This window comes from Odontesthes bonariensis, chromosome 19, assembly GCF_027942865.1.
Source record: "Odontesthes bonariensis isolate fOdoBon6 chromosome 19, fOdoBon6.hap1, whole genome shotgun sequence".
Classification (NCBI taxonomy): domain Eukaryota; kingdom Metazoa; phylum Chordata; class Actinopteri; order Atheriniformes; family Atherinopsidae; genus Odontesthes; species Odontesthes bonariensis.
Genome location: NC_134524.1, coordinates 2,600,619 through 2,614,681, shown reverse-complemented (window position 1 = coordinate 2,614,681; position 14,063 = coordinate 2,600,619).

The window sequence follows — 14,063 nt, the reverse complement described above, 5'->3', positions numbered from 1 at the left end:
CAAAGTAAAAAAGAAATGCGGTTCTTTTAGGATGGAATGGCTGTCTGAGTGCAAACAGAAGAACAAGCGCTGAAACTGGGTCAGATTTTTTCTTTTTCGAGTGAGAAAGGTCTACTCTGCAAAACAAGGCTGCGAGCATGACTCTCACATATAAAAGATAACATACTACACATCTCATGAACAACAAGATATTTGTCTTTTTCATTTTAAGTGGGCCAAATCGCTTTTATTAAAAGTAAACTAATGAAAACTGCTGCTGTGATTTGATTCTTTTAATAAGCCATGTAACTGGCTATGATCCAGGGTGTTGAACAGGTGTGATACAGGTGTGTGGCCACAGCGTGCACATCTGATGCTGCTCACAGTGCTCCTCAGTGTGCTCAGGGAGCTGGTGTGTTTGTCCAGACACATGAAAAATTAGAGGGAAGGCAGCTAAGTATGATGGAGTATCCCTCACTACTTTTGCCTCCCTTCATATCAATGCTAACAGCCACCTAGCGATAGCCGCAGCTGTTACGGTGTTTGCTGCTCGGAAGCAGGGGAGTGCTCGGGCTGCACTTCGGTCTGCACGGTTTACACAGCAGGCAGTGATACGAAGGGAGAGAAAATAGGGCCAAGCGATGTGAGCTGTGACTTTTTCTGGAGGGAGGGTTTTGTGATGCAAATGTATTACTCTTTGGAACGCATATTGTTTTGAGAAGCAAAACGCTTTATTTTCGGGACCTTAGCAAACTAGCCGGACTACTTTCATCAACACCAAAACGAGGCTGGAACTCTGCTCACAGGACGCAGCAGGGGGGAAGAAGATGTTCAGAAATGATGTTGCTGATATGGGATGTCATACAGCTTCATGTCAAAAGAGGCGAACTGTCCCTTTAACTTTGATGAATCTTTGTTTGTTCTTTAGTTTTTTGTCATGGTGTATTGTCTGTATGTTTTTATGATACCTGCCTGAGGACAACGGATGAAATTTGGCAGCTGTGCTAACTCAGACATATTTACATGGATGCTTTGCTGATATGTTGATTAATGTGCAGAGTCCTAACCAAATAAATAAGAAATAAAATAAAAACCTCCTCCACACTGACCTGTGGCCCGGTGGACCCAGAGGATGAGCCGGTTCTGTTCCTGGTGGAGGGGTTCTGCTCCTGGTTCAACTCCTGGTTCAACTCCTGGTTCAACTCCTGGTTCAACTCCGGGTTCTGCTCCTGGTTCTGCTCCTGGTTCAGCTCCTGGTTCAGCTCCGGGTTCAGCTCCGGGTTCAGCTCCTGCTTCAGCTCCTGCTTCAGCTTCTGCTTCAGCTCTGGGCTCAGCTCCGGGTTCTGCTCCTGGTTCTGCTCCTGGTTCAGTTCCTGGTTCTGCCCCTGGTTCTGCTCCTGTTTCAGCTCCTGCTTCAGCTCCTGGTTAAAACCTCCTCCACACTGACCTGTGGCCCGGTGGACCCAGAGGATGAGCCGGTTCTGTTCCTGGTGGAGGGGTTCTGCTCCTGGTTCAGCTCCTGGTTCAGCTCCTGGTTCTGCTCCTGGTTCAACTCCTGGTTCAACTCCTGGTTCAACTCCTGGTTCAACTCCTGGTTCAACTCCTGGTTCTGCTCCTGGTTCTGCTCCTGGTTCAGCTCCTGGTTCAGCTCCGGGTTCAGCTCCGGGTTCAGCTCCTGCTTCAGCTCCTGCTTCAGCTTCTGCTTCAGCTCCGGGTTCTGCTCCTGGTTCTGCTCCTGGTTCAGTTCCTGGTTCTGCCCCTGGTTCTGCTCCTGTTTCAGCTCCTGCTTCAGCTCCTGGTTCTGCTCCTGGTTCTGCTCCTGGTTCTGCTCCTGGTTCTGCTCCATTCTGGTCTGCACAGTTTTTAACCATCCAGTCACATTCCATTAAACTCATTACTGTGCTTTTTATTTAAATCCCTGTGAACTTTAAAATGCTTCTTTAAAGACCCACTAAGGTCACAGTTCAAAATATTTGTAGCTTTTTGATCAAATTCAGAAAAAAAATGTAATAATAACTCTGTAGACCGACAGCCACTGTGTGCAATATCCCATAAATCTCATCTGAGTCAGTGGAACACCATCAACTTAAATCATTTTACTACATTAAGACAATGATCCCGTTTGAGGAAAGGGTCCCAATATCATCCCAAATAAGGCCCCACCGATATATCGGGGCGATATTTAGCATTTTGGGGATATCGGCATCGGCCATACTTTCCATAAATTTCCACCGATAAGTTTATATCCGCAAGTTGGGCCGCGGTGGTGGCAGTACTACTTGAAGCAGAGAGAACAAACTCCCTTCAAGGTAAGCATATACGAAGCCTTATCCCTAAAGCCTTATCACGAAAGTTGGACTGAAAGCCATGGTCAATGAAGACCAAATAAAACGTGTTTGTGTTTGTTCCTGAGACTAACCATGTGTTAGCGCAAGCCTGCTAGCTACTTGGTAGCCTGCCGGTGTGAGAGCCTATCTTGTTCCGTAACAACTGGTTACCCAGCACGTCAGAACCAGCGGTGATTGGTCGTAATGTCCCTCTTACTTAACTTTAATAGAATTAAGTTTTGGCCAGTCGCTGCGTTTCAAACATCTGGAGTAACATCTTGTTACGGGTAGCCAGACAGGCCGTCACACCACCACCAAGTAGCTAGCAGGCTTGTGCTAACAGCCATGGTGTTAGGTGAACAACTTCATGAAGCCGTACGCGACGCGACTCAGATGGTTCATTGTAAAGTTGTACAGGGATGTTTATGTTTATTTTGCTGTTTAAAAATGCTGCAGCTCCCTACACTTGCTTTTCAGTTCTCAGTCAGTTCATTTTCTATTACTTCTTAATATAAAAATAGCATATATTCAAGTATTCTCATAGCAGGGAGTGATTTATTTTTTTATTGATAATTATGTATTTATATTATTATTTTATAAGTTATGTTTGGCTTTATTTTACAAATGCTGCTGGCAGCTCCCTGCACTTTTCATTTTTACAATTATCTATTTATCGGTTGCACATATCGGTTATCGGCCTCCCATTTCCTGAAAAAACCATATCGGCCGGGCCCTAATCCCAAAGACTGAGGTTCAGATTCTCTCCGTTTCTAAACCTGTTCTCATTTCCAGAACCTTTTTATCATGTGCTCAGTCCTTGTTGGTTCGTGGATAACAGAAAATATTGGATATGTAAAGGAAAGTGAATAATGAAGCTTTCATGAGACACTTCTGAAGAGGACAGTCAGACTGTCTTTTAATGGGCTTCTGAGTGTAAATCTGAGAAATCACACACTGATACTGAGGAGAACTGGATTTCTACTGCTCCTGTGATACTTTCCTGGATCACCCACAAGTCTTTCTAATAATGCTATGACTCCTCTTCACACAACTTAAACTCTTCATGTCATTAAAGGATTTATATTGAGCAGAATTAAGTCCCATTTTAACATCTAATCATGAAATATGGCATATTGTGTACGTTAAACACATCAAATCACATGTTTTGGCTGCACACTTCTATCAAAAAGCCAAATGATGCTCAGATAAGTCTGGAAAGATCCATTCTACATTTGACATTGATCATCAAACTTTTTATATCACAAAAGATTTCAGCAAAACTACAGAAAGAAGTTAAGAAAACTGCAGCTTTAGTGGGAAATGTGACAGGATGGTCAAAAAGTGCCCCAAAAGGTTAGAAAAGAGGAAGAAAAGGGCCCAGAAGTATGTTTCACACACAGCTAAAAGGATAAAGCTCCATTTTATTTGGCCATCTGGCCGGCTTATTGAAATCTATAGCTGAGGTTGTGTTTCTGGGATGGTTTAACGCTGTAACGGTTAGCATTAGCGTTAGCGTTAGCAGGCCGGGCTAACAGTGAATAGCAGCCAGGTTATCTGAACTTTTTACTCTCTGCTGCATGTTCTGACTGCCCGTGTCCAGCAGCAGGAATCAAACCAATGACACAGAGCACTCTGAAGACATTTCTGCTAACGTCTGACCGCTAAATTCATTCTTTTCTGGACTCACCTGCATGCAGCTTTCTGTTGCTATGATACCAGATGTTCCGAGATGAGCCGAGATGAGCCGAGATGAGCCGAGGCTTCGCAGTGTGTGTCGGGTAATGGGCCGTTTCTCAATGTGCGTATTTGTCTGTAGTGATGTTTCCAACAGGGTCTTGACTCTGAAGCGCGTGTCCAATAACTTCGGATGTATTTTGTGAAGCTCGTACCGAGGCGCGTGTCGATGACTATGTGGTGACGTCAGAGGCCTTTCGAACCGGCCGTACCATGTGACCGGTTTAAGAGGTTTTTTTCATTAAATGTATTGTTGTATGTAAATGTACAAAAAGCATGGCATACAAAACATTGTACAGATATCTGTAGTGTTGGGCTGACTGTAGAAATATCAACATAATCAACATGTTATTCTGTGTGTGATTAAGTTGAAAAATGAAGAAATAATACATTATACATATAAGATAAAACACAATAGACAGAAACTATTTATCAGAAAATATATATATATATATAGATAGATAGATAGATAGATAGATAGATAGATAGATAGATAGATAGATAGATAGATAGATAGATAAATATATATACTAATGGAGTTTATATTTAATTCCTTTGAAGATATGATAAATAAATATATCCATGATACCCCATAGTGATGCTGACATGATTCTGTTGGACTTACATGATGCACTAACTGAAGGTTAATCTGACTGATGAAAGTATCTTGGGAACAAAGAGGGAACAGGATGAGACCAAGAGGCTTCAGCTGAAGATGGTGTCATAAGTCTCCCACTAAGAATCTGTGGGGAAAACAGTGAGAACAATAAATATGTAGTTCCACCATCCTGTCCTCACACCACACTGCTAAGATTCCAATAAATGTCAGTCTGCTGTAGTTCCCCTACAATCCAGCAGAGGGTGCTGTGACTAAGAGGAGCTGAATAAGTGGAATCTGTGAGATGCAGTTTGATCTAAGAAGCAGATGATGTTCTGGCAGAAGAGAGATTTCCATCTTACTAACATGGCTGCGGGTGATAAAGTCAGAGGGTGGGACATGCTGGAAGATGGTTGTTCTGGGAACTACCAAGAAGCTGAAGATGGAAAAATCTACTTTTATGGAGGAGACTAAGAATGACAAAGAGTTGTGTTACTGAAAGTGAGTTTTCAGTGATTCAGACCTGATCCCACTCACTGGTGATTGATGGAAATGATCAACATGACCATCTAACCCAACTCCAGCAGAGTCTGGGTCCTCTATGACATGAGAGCTAACAGCATCACAGTGTGAACAAAAAGCAATCAGCCAATCAGCTCAGAGGAGAATCTGCTCAATATTTAAACATGTGGGCTGAAAAACACTGTGGGGAACAACTCTGAGACACCTTCTGGTTCACATGAGAAGACATTTTAGTTGTTATTTGATTTCATTCAACAGAAACAAAACAATTCAAACATCTCCAGCTTCAGAGTTTTTTTCTGGAGTTTTTTCTCTTCATTTACAGCCGCTGAATAAAACTCGCTTTCACTTTAATCTTCTTTGTTATTGTTTTTGAATGGGCTCCGGATGGATGAATTGGAGTACTACTGAATGAATTGGATGATGATAACAATGAATTGGACTGTATTATTGAAGCGTCTTGATGACATTTGTTGTGATTTGGCGCTTTATAGATAAAATGAAGTGAAGTGAATTATTCTGAGGAGCAGTTTATGTCGGTGAGCCACAGCTAAAGCGGAACAAGTCAAATATTCTCTCTGCCTTCTGCTTCTGCACAAGAGAAACAACAAAGAAAGCAGAGTGCTGCTGAGATAACAGCAGCAGAACTCATTAATACAACATGAAGAACAGGAAAGTCTCTGAGGACACTAAACAGCTTTGGCTTGTTGTCAGATTCTGATCACTTCCTGAAGCTGAACTGGTGGTTTGGTGCAGCAAACTGGTCCCAGCAGCTGGACATCAGTGGGTGGACTGGTGGACTACCTCAGTGAAGAGTAGAGGACATCTGGCTCTGCTGGAGACTCTGAAAACAAACACACACAGTTCCAGCTGCAGGAAACACAACTCCAGGAGAAAGGATTGAGCTGATTATCTCTGGGACCTTCAGTCAGTCCTGGGAACCTCATCAGTTAAAGTTTCCACTTTTAACTCTGCTTGTATTCTGCAAAGTGCTTTAAAGTGTAGTGGGGGAAAGTGTCTAAGGGTGTTGGTGTAAATGTGTGCAACCCTCCTAAGCCACTATACTGCAGGTAAGTGTCCAGAACAAACAGGACGGCAGAGAGATGCGTCTGTAATTAAATTACAGTTTTTATTAACAATAACGATTTCGGACACAGTAGACTAAAAATAGCATCAGAGTTTGTAGACAGTCTATCAACAATAGAGCCAGTAACTCTTCAGGCCAATCTTAGATTTCAGAACGATGCATTTAGGACCTAAAACACCACATATCCACAGAGCTACTTAAATATGGCACCAAGTTCACGGCTCACACTACACACAGATGAGGTGCTTAAACAGTTCAAGTCACAGCAAAAAAAGGTGCCCAGATGTTTGCCTGGTCTAAAACGGCTGTCTCAGGAAGAGGTTGCTCAATACCAAATAAAAGAATGAATTATGCCCTCTAACTATACAAATGTATTAAAAACGAACAAACAAATAAAGAAACACAGAGAACAAAGGCCCGCCCTAACAGCCCTAACAGTCCTGTCCAATGAACAATGCCTTTGACAGTGTAGTGGACCTATAGGTCTTAAACAACCCAGGTGGTCAACCTGTAAGCACCTCTTTAGCTCCTCCCCCGGCGCAACCTCGCTCTTACTAGCTGGTCGCAAATGGCGCAAACGGTCACGTGACCCAAAATTCCGCCACGCCCCCCGTCGCAAGCTAGAAAATCCTCGCGCGGCGCAAGGGCGCGCACACAACTTTTTTTCTGACTTCGCGCGCGCTCAACCGGAAACAGCTGACCAAGAAAAAGAAAAAATGAACACTGCAGAGACCGCGGTGACCGAGAGGGTGCGCCTCTACAAACATCTGTACGACACGTCTATGAAGTTACACTGGGACAACACGGCAGTGTCGAATTCCTGGGGGAAATCGGCAGGCATCTGGGGCAGTCGGTGGTGGAAGTGAAAAAAATATGGAAATGCATCCGTGACCGATTCGTGAAGGCAAAGAAGAAGGTTGTGCACAGAAGTGGCGACGGATACAGCAGGCCTCCTGCAATCCTCTCCGAATTGGCATGGCTGAACGATTTTGTCAAACATCGCGAAACCTCCACGAATTACCCTGTGGTAAGCATAAACTATTTGGTTCATAGGCGATCACCTATCTCATTGAAATCAGAGTCTGGTTTGTGTGATGGCAACGGAACAGGTTATTTATTTATATATTTTGCTTATTGTCGTAGATTACGCTGTCCCAGGAAGACAGCGAGGAGGCTGCAACACCTTGCCACCGCCCAACCTCCAGCAGCAGACAGCTCTTCCCAGAGTCACCCGCCGCCTTCTGTCTGGGAGCTCCTACACCTGCCACCATGCCCCGGACCGGCCCTCCAACACCAGCGCCCCGGGCATGCCCCCCAACACCAGCGCCCCGGGCATGCCCTCCAACACCAGCGCCCCGGGCATGCCCTCCAACACCAGCGCCCCGGGCATGCCCTCCAACACCAGCGCCCCGGGCAGCCTCACGTGCCGCGACACCACCAACCCCAGTGCCTCGGTTAGCGAGAGGAACGCCCGTGACACCTGCTGCAGTACCCGTGCCGAGCGTCTCCGCTGCCTTGACAACAAAGAGGAAGAAACGCCAGGCAGCTGAGGACCAGGACGCTGAGGTGCTTCAGTGGCTGAAGGACAGAGCAGTGGAGATGGACAACTCGGTGCTGGCAATGTTGTCGCAGCCACAGCAGCCCCAGGTGCCCCAGGTGCCCCAGTCGGCGTCCATGCAGTTGTTCACGATCCTGTCGGGGTGGGTCGACAACGACGTGCCACCACGCTACCGGGACGAGGTGATGGACAAGGTGTGGGGTATCGTCTTGGAGTACAAGAAGAAGCAGTGATCCACCAGTGATGTGACATGAAGACATCTCCCATTTTTTTGTACATATGTTTTTTGTATTTTTGTCATTTTTTATTTTTTTTGGATTTATTGTTGCTCTTATTTGAAACACTGTGCCCTTCCATTTAGCAATAAAGCCCTTGTGTAACTTCAAAATGTGTTTGGCGATCTTTTGTAGGTCTTGTGTAGGGCGAAACGTAAACAGCAATAAAGACATAAGCAAAGGGAAAAATAAGCCCTCATGAATGGGTAGGCCTACGTTATGTGAGACACATGAGCTCACTGGTGGCTATGTGATAACACAACGGTTGTTTTCAATCTAATGCACTCTGGAGGAAGGTGCTAACATCTGGAATGCCATCCTTTCACATGGTAACCACCTAGCTGCCCTGGGACCATCAGCTATGAATAGGCAGGTGATGGTGAGGGGGTGTGGCGTCATGGCCATGAGTCATATGTGTCAATGAACTCTGGAGGAAGGTGCTAACTTCAGGAATGCCATCCTTTCACATGGTAACCACCTGCCTGCCCTGGACCATCAGCTATGAATAGGCAGGTGATGGTGATCCAAGATAGGTGGGACAAGTACAATAGTGGAAATGCTGTGTGCAATCCTGCTTAATCTTTCATTTCTGGCAGATTGTTGTATTATTTTGCATGGCATTTTGTCTCTCAGTCTAATTTTTTTTAAACTCAGTACTCAGGCCAGATTCCAGTGTAATTGAGTAAAGTACTTGGGTCAAAATGCACTCAGTACAAGTAAAAGTATTAATTTTAAAAACTACTTGAAAAGTACAAAGTACTCATAGCTACTCAAGTAGAATACTAAATAATAAAAAAGTGCCTCACATTACCTGCTCCCCCCTACAGCTGTTTATAAGAGATGGTTACACAGCTCTTTATAAGAGATGGCTACACAGCTGTTTATAATAGATCTCTACACAGCTGTTTATAAGAGATGGTTACACAGCTGTTTTTAAGAGATGGTTACACAGCTGTTTATAAGAGATGGTTATACAGCTGTTGTTGTGTTACATTATACAAAACACCACACAACGTAAGCAGTGGACGAAGCAGTCAGAATTTATTTCCCAAACTGTAAGCATTACACATTAGTACAAACATAAGAACAGAAGAATCACATGATATTCACAATGCAATATGTACATTGAACCACACCAACTAGTTCAGGATTACTGTCCGGGTCACAATGGTGTCATGAACTAGTTCAGGCATCTTTTCCGGATGGCAGCGTCCTGCCAAGGAACACTTCCTTGTGGCATCTGGAAAAAAGTCTTGAAGTCATCCCTCACTGCCACTGCTCTACGGGATGCATGTGCTGTCGACAATCCAGCAGTATCTGTCAGGTTTGTGTCAGCTTGGCAAAGTCTCCTCCATTCACCAGGCACAATGTCACCTGCAGTTGTCACAGTATCAGCAAAGCCGGGAGGGATGTAGCTTCTTTGTGGTGCCACTGCAGCATCTGTGTATGCCAGCATGTTGTGGAGTGCAATACATGCCTTCACTACGGCCTCTGCTTTGTCCGGATAGAATTCAATGGGCCTGCCAAGAATCCTCCAGCGTCCAGCAAGGATGCCAAAGCTGTTCTCGATCATCCTGCGGGCCCTGGAGTGTCTGTAGTTGTACACCTTTTTGGCATCTTCCAGGTTGATACCTGTTGAATAGAAAGTGGTTGTACATTACTTAAAGCAGTATTCAAAATTTAGTACATTTACATATACACAAAACTGACACATTTTAAAGTAAATGTAAGGACAGAGCACAAGTATTTGTTTACATACCTGCATATGGCCGCATCATGTTCTCATGTAGAGGGAAGGCAGCATCTCCCACGAACACAAAGGGCATGGTGATGTTCGTCCCTGGAAGGGCAACAGGCTGTGGAAGCTGAAGGCTGCGTTCTAGCAGGTCAGACCCAAAACGGCTCCTCTGGAAAACTCCTCCATCACTTTCGCGGCCAAAAGCACCAACATCCACCATCGTGAATCGATAACGTGCATCGCATGTAGCCATCAGCACGATGGAGTGTGCACCTTTGTAATTGTAGTAGTCACTACCAGCATTCGGTGGAGCTGTCAAAGTCACGTGCTTTCCATCGATGCTGCCCACACAATTCAGGAAGTTCCACATCCTCCAGAAGTCTCGGGAAATGTGCTGCCATTCGTCTCCTTTTGGAAGCGCAACAAACTCTTGTCTCAGCGCCAACCATATAGCTCTGCACACCTCTGTGACGATGTTACAAACGGTTGAAGTTCCTAGTTTGTAACTAGCAGCGACCGCCGTCTGACTACTGCCTGATGCCAGGATCCTCAGTGTGCATGCAAGCCTCTCTTCCAAACTCACAGGGCTGCGATGTGTGCGCCTATGATTAATGAATGGCTTGATGCGACGAATCAACTCGTCGAAACGGTGAGCAGACATTCGGAAGTACCCAAAGTGCTTCTGCTTGTCCATCGTCCTCATTGGCAGAACAAGGACAAAGAACTCACCAGTCTCTTCTCTGTTCTGGTGCAAAGGACGAACATTCCACCTTCTCTTCTGTTTTCGCCGCAGCCGCAGCCGCTTAGCTCTGAGATACAGTTCTACACCCAGCGTAAATTCATTCCGCATCAGATGTGCCAGCTGACGTGACACCACAGGTGGCATTGTGTATGCTTTCTTCGTATGCTCTTTTTCGTCCGGTTCTTCAGCTTGTTTCCTCAACAGTGACGCCCGCTGGTCTGGAGAGAACTGCAAATGTGGCGCAAACTGCGCTTATGAGCTGAAGGAACTGTGAAGGGGCTGGCGCTTTCGATGACGTCATTAATGGTTCTCGAGCCAGAACAGTTGCGCGTTTGCGCCGAGTAAGAATCAGGCTTAAGAAAGCGACACACATCCGGTAGCATGCCTTCCACTGAGGCCCCGCCCACTGATTTTAATTGTGTTAGTCATTTGGCTTTTACTATGGTTCTAGCCGGCCTTTTAGCTTTGTCATTAAAAATACTTTACTCATTTTTTGGGGGGGTGTTTGTGTTTAACCTTCTTTCGTTTCTTCGCAGCAGCAGCTTTACTTAAGTTTTATTCATAAAGATTATTTCAAATAAATATATATTCTTTACTTTACTGTCTCTGCCTCCTCAGTCACGACCCTGAATGAGGTTAATTATCAACCGCATTATGAAATGAAAGCGTGTGCACCTGTACAGCAACTGATTTCTTATTTTCAGTGGCGACTGAGCACAGAAGCCCGGCGACCCCTCACACCGGCTGAGTTCCCCATGAGCCAGCAGAGGAAGAGAAAGGACCAACCTCCTACAGCCGACCTAAAGAAGCAGAAGGAAGCGCAGCACAGAAGCTCCCAGAGTCTGCTGGGAGTGTGTGTTTCTGCCTCCTGAAGAGAAGAACTGCCACAGCAAAGCAGCTGTTTGTAACAGTGAACTGAAGCAGCTGCAGCTTTACTCTGTGCTGCTGCAGAGGCAGAGGTGGACCTGCACCTGCAATCCGAGTCAGGATTCATCCTTCCTCTCCCTGCAACCAAGTCCATCTGCATCCCCATCTCCAGAGCTTCTCGTGCAACAATCAATTCAAACATCTTCTATCATCCACTCCTCAGCAGACACACAATTGTCATCTCCTTTGATTTCCTTTTCTGTTGAAACTGAAAAAGCTTGAATGTCCCCTCTGTTCACTAACTTGCCATCTGAAAAACTTGGACAAACATATGCAGAGGAAGCACCGACCCAAAAAATGAAATGATGTAACTCAAACCAACCATTTAAAGAGTGTCTGTGTGGATGCCAAAAATGTCATTCTCACAGTCCAAAAGTAAGTAAGTAAGTGAGCCCTTTATTATCCCACAGTGGGGAAATTCATGCGTCGCAGCAGCAACATACACACATACATACAGCTTGTGCAAAAAGTAGATATACATACAGACACATAATCAGGAAGTTAAAAACTATATAAGGGGGATAATAAAATAGGGATGTTATATAAAAACAGAGATATTCCTGTCTAAATAAATGCGTTAGTAAGAGGGCTTAATTTTTTTTTTAAAATTTAAAAAAACCCAGAGGTAGTGCAGCATTAGCAGCATCATACAAATAAGAAAAAGACTAAAATAGTAATAAATAAATTAAATTAAGAATTAAATTAAGAAGAGGGGGTCACAGTAACACCTTAGCATTGTCATCATCATCATCATCATCACCATCATGGCTACCGCTGGGACTTGTTGTTGTTGTTGTACAATCTAACTGCAGAGGGAAGAAAGGACCTGCGGTACCTCTCTGTCTTGCAGTTAGGGTGGAGGAGTCTGCTGCTCCGTGGGCTCAGCAGGGCTGCCACCGTTCCATGCAGGGGGTGGTTGATGTTACCCAGGATTAATGACAGTTTTGTCATAATCCTCCTGTCTCCCACCACCTCCACAGGGTCAAGGCTGCAGCCCAGAACAGAGCCAGCTTTCTTCACCAGTTTGTTGAGTTTCTTTCCCTCAGCTGCTGTTATGCTGCTGCCCCAGCACACCACACCATACATGACAACAGATGAGACCACAGAGTCGTAGAAGGTCTTCAGTAGGGTTTGTTGGACCCCAAAAGACCTCAGTCTCCGTAGCAGATGGAGTCTACTTTGACCCTTTTTGTAGAGAGCCTGTGTGTTATCAGTCCAGTCCAGTACAGGACAAAACCTGGGGCAGAGTACACAAGGTGCAGTGTGAGTTGGAGGATTGCAAACAGTACTCTTAACTTTCACACACTGCGAACACATCCGTTCTTTACTATACTGCACAGATATAGCCACAGAAGAATGCCTCAGAGAAGATATGTTAACAGAAATGGTGCATTTAAAGTTTTTTGGTGATTCAAAAAAGTCAACCTGCCTTTAAAGGCAAAAATATGCACAGGCAGCACATGTCCCTCTCTGTGTTGAGGTATTATTTGTGGAAAGCTCAAAGCACTTCTGTTTTTCCATCCATGAGCCAACTTTGCACTATTACAGTCGCCTTTGGGAGGATATTTCACTGCACATTGAACTGTGTATGATTGTGTATGTGACAAATAAAACTATCTTGAATCTTGAATCTTTGTAACGCACAATTCCTCAGCAAACACATGGCATTGCCCTTGTGCCAAACCAAGGATGTCATGTGTCCACAACAATATCAGCAAATGGCATTTATTTCAAACGAACCGGGATGTGTTCAGAACAGAAGAAACCATCTGGAGCGATCCTGGAGACATTCAAATTCATATTTCACAACATTGACGATATGTTGAGATTTTGTGAAGAAGTAGTAGACAAAAACAAAAAGTTTTGGCCTATTGTGAATGTCTCACTGAGTAAAGGTCTACAGAACATTTGATCATGTTTTAAAAAATATATTTCTATGCCTTTAATGATAGGACAGTTGGAAAACATGCAGCAAAGGGCCGCTCGGTGCGGCACTTGAACCGGGGCCAGCTGGGGCGAGAACTGTAGCCTCTGTACATGGGGTGGCTGCTTAACCCACTACGCCACAGACCACCCCAGAACTTTTGATCATGTTGTGACTTGGTATGTTTTTTATGTTTTCTCATTGATCACTTAATAATTTGACTTGGATTATACTGTAGATAACAAGAGTTAGGGTAGTATTTAGTGGTACTAAGGTGTTCCATTAGCAAAGCAACGTAATTAGCATAGACAAAGAACCAAACATGAAATTTATGGTGGTTAAGAATTCATTTACAGAAAAATACAACAGAAAAATTAATTGAAACAAATGTATAGAAAAAGAGCAGTCCAATAAAGTCAAAATGAAATGATAATGAAACGGCAGTGACGTACTCTATAGTACACAATATAATGTATAGGCCTATGTCATCTTATGAGATGTTGGCTTATGAATATGAGTAATAGCTTAAGAGAAAATGTGCACTGACCAAACAAAAGTTTACTATACAAATAAAAACAATATACACAATAGACCGGGAATTGATAGATTTTATGTCATAGTGTTTACTAATTAATTCATTTGTGAGGAAAAC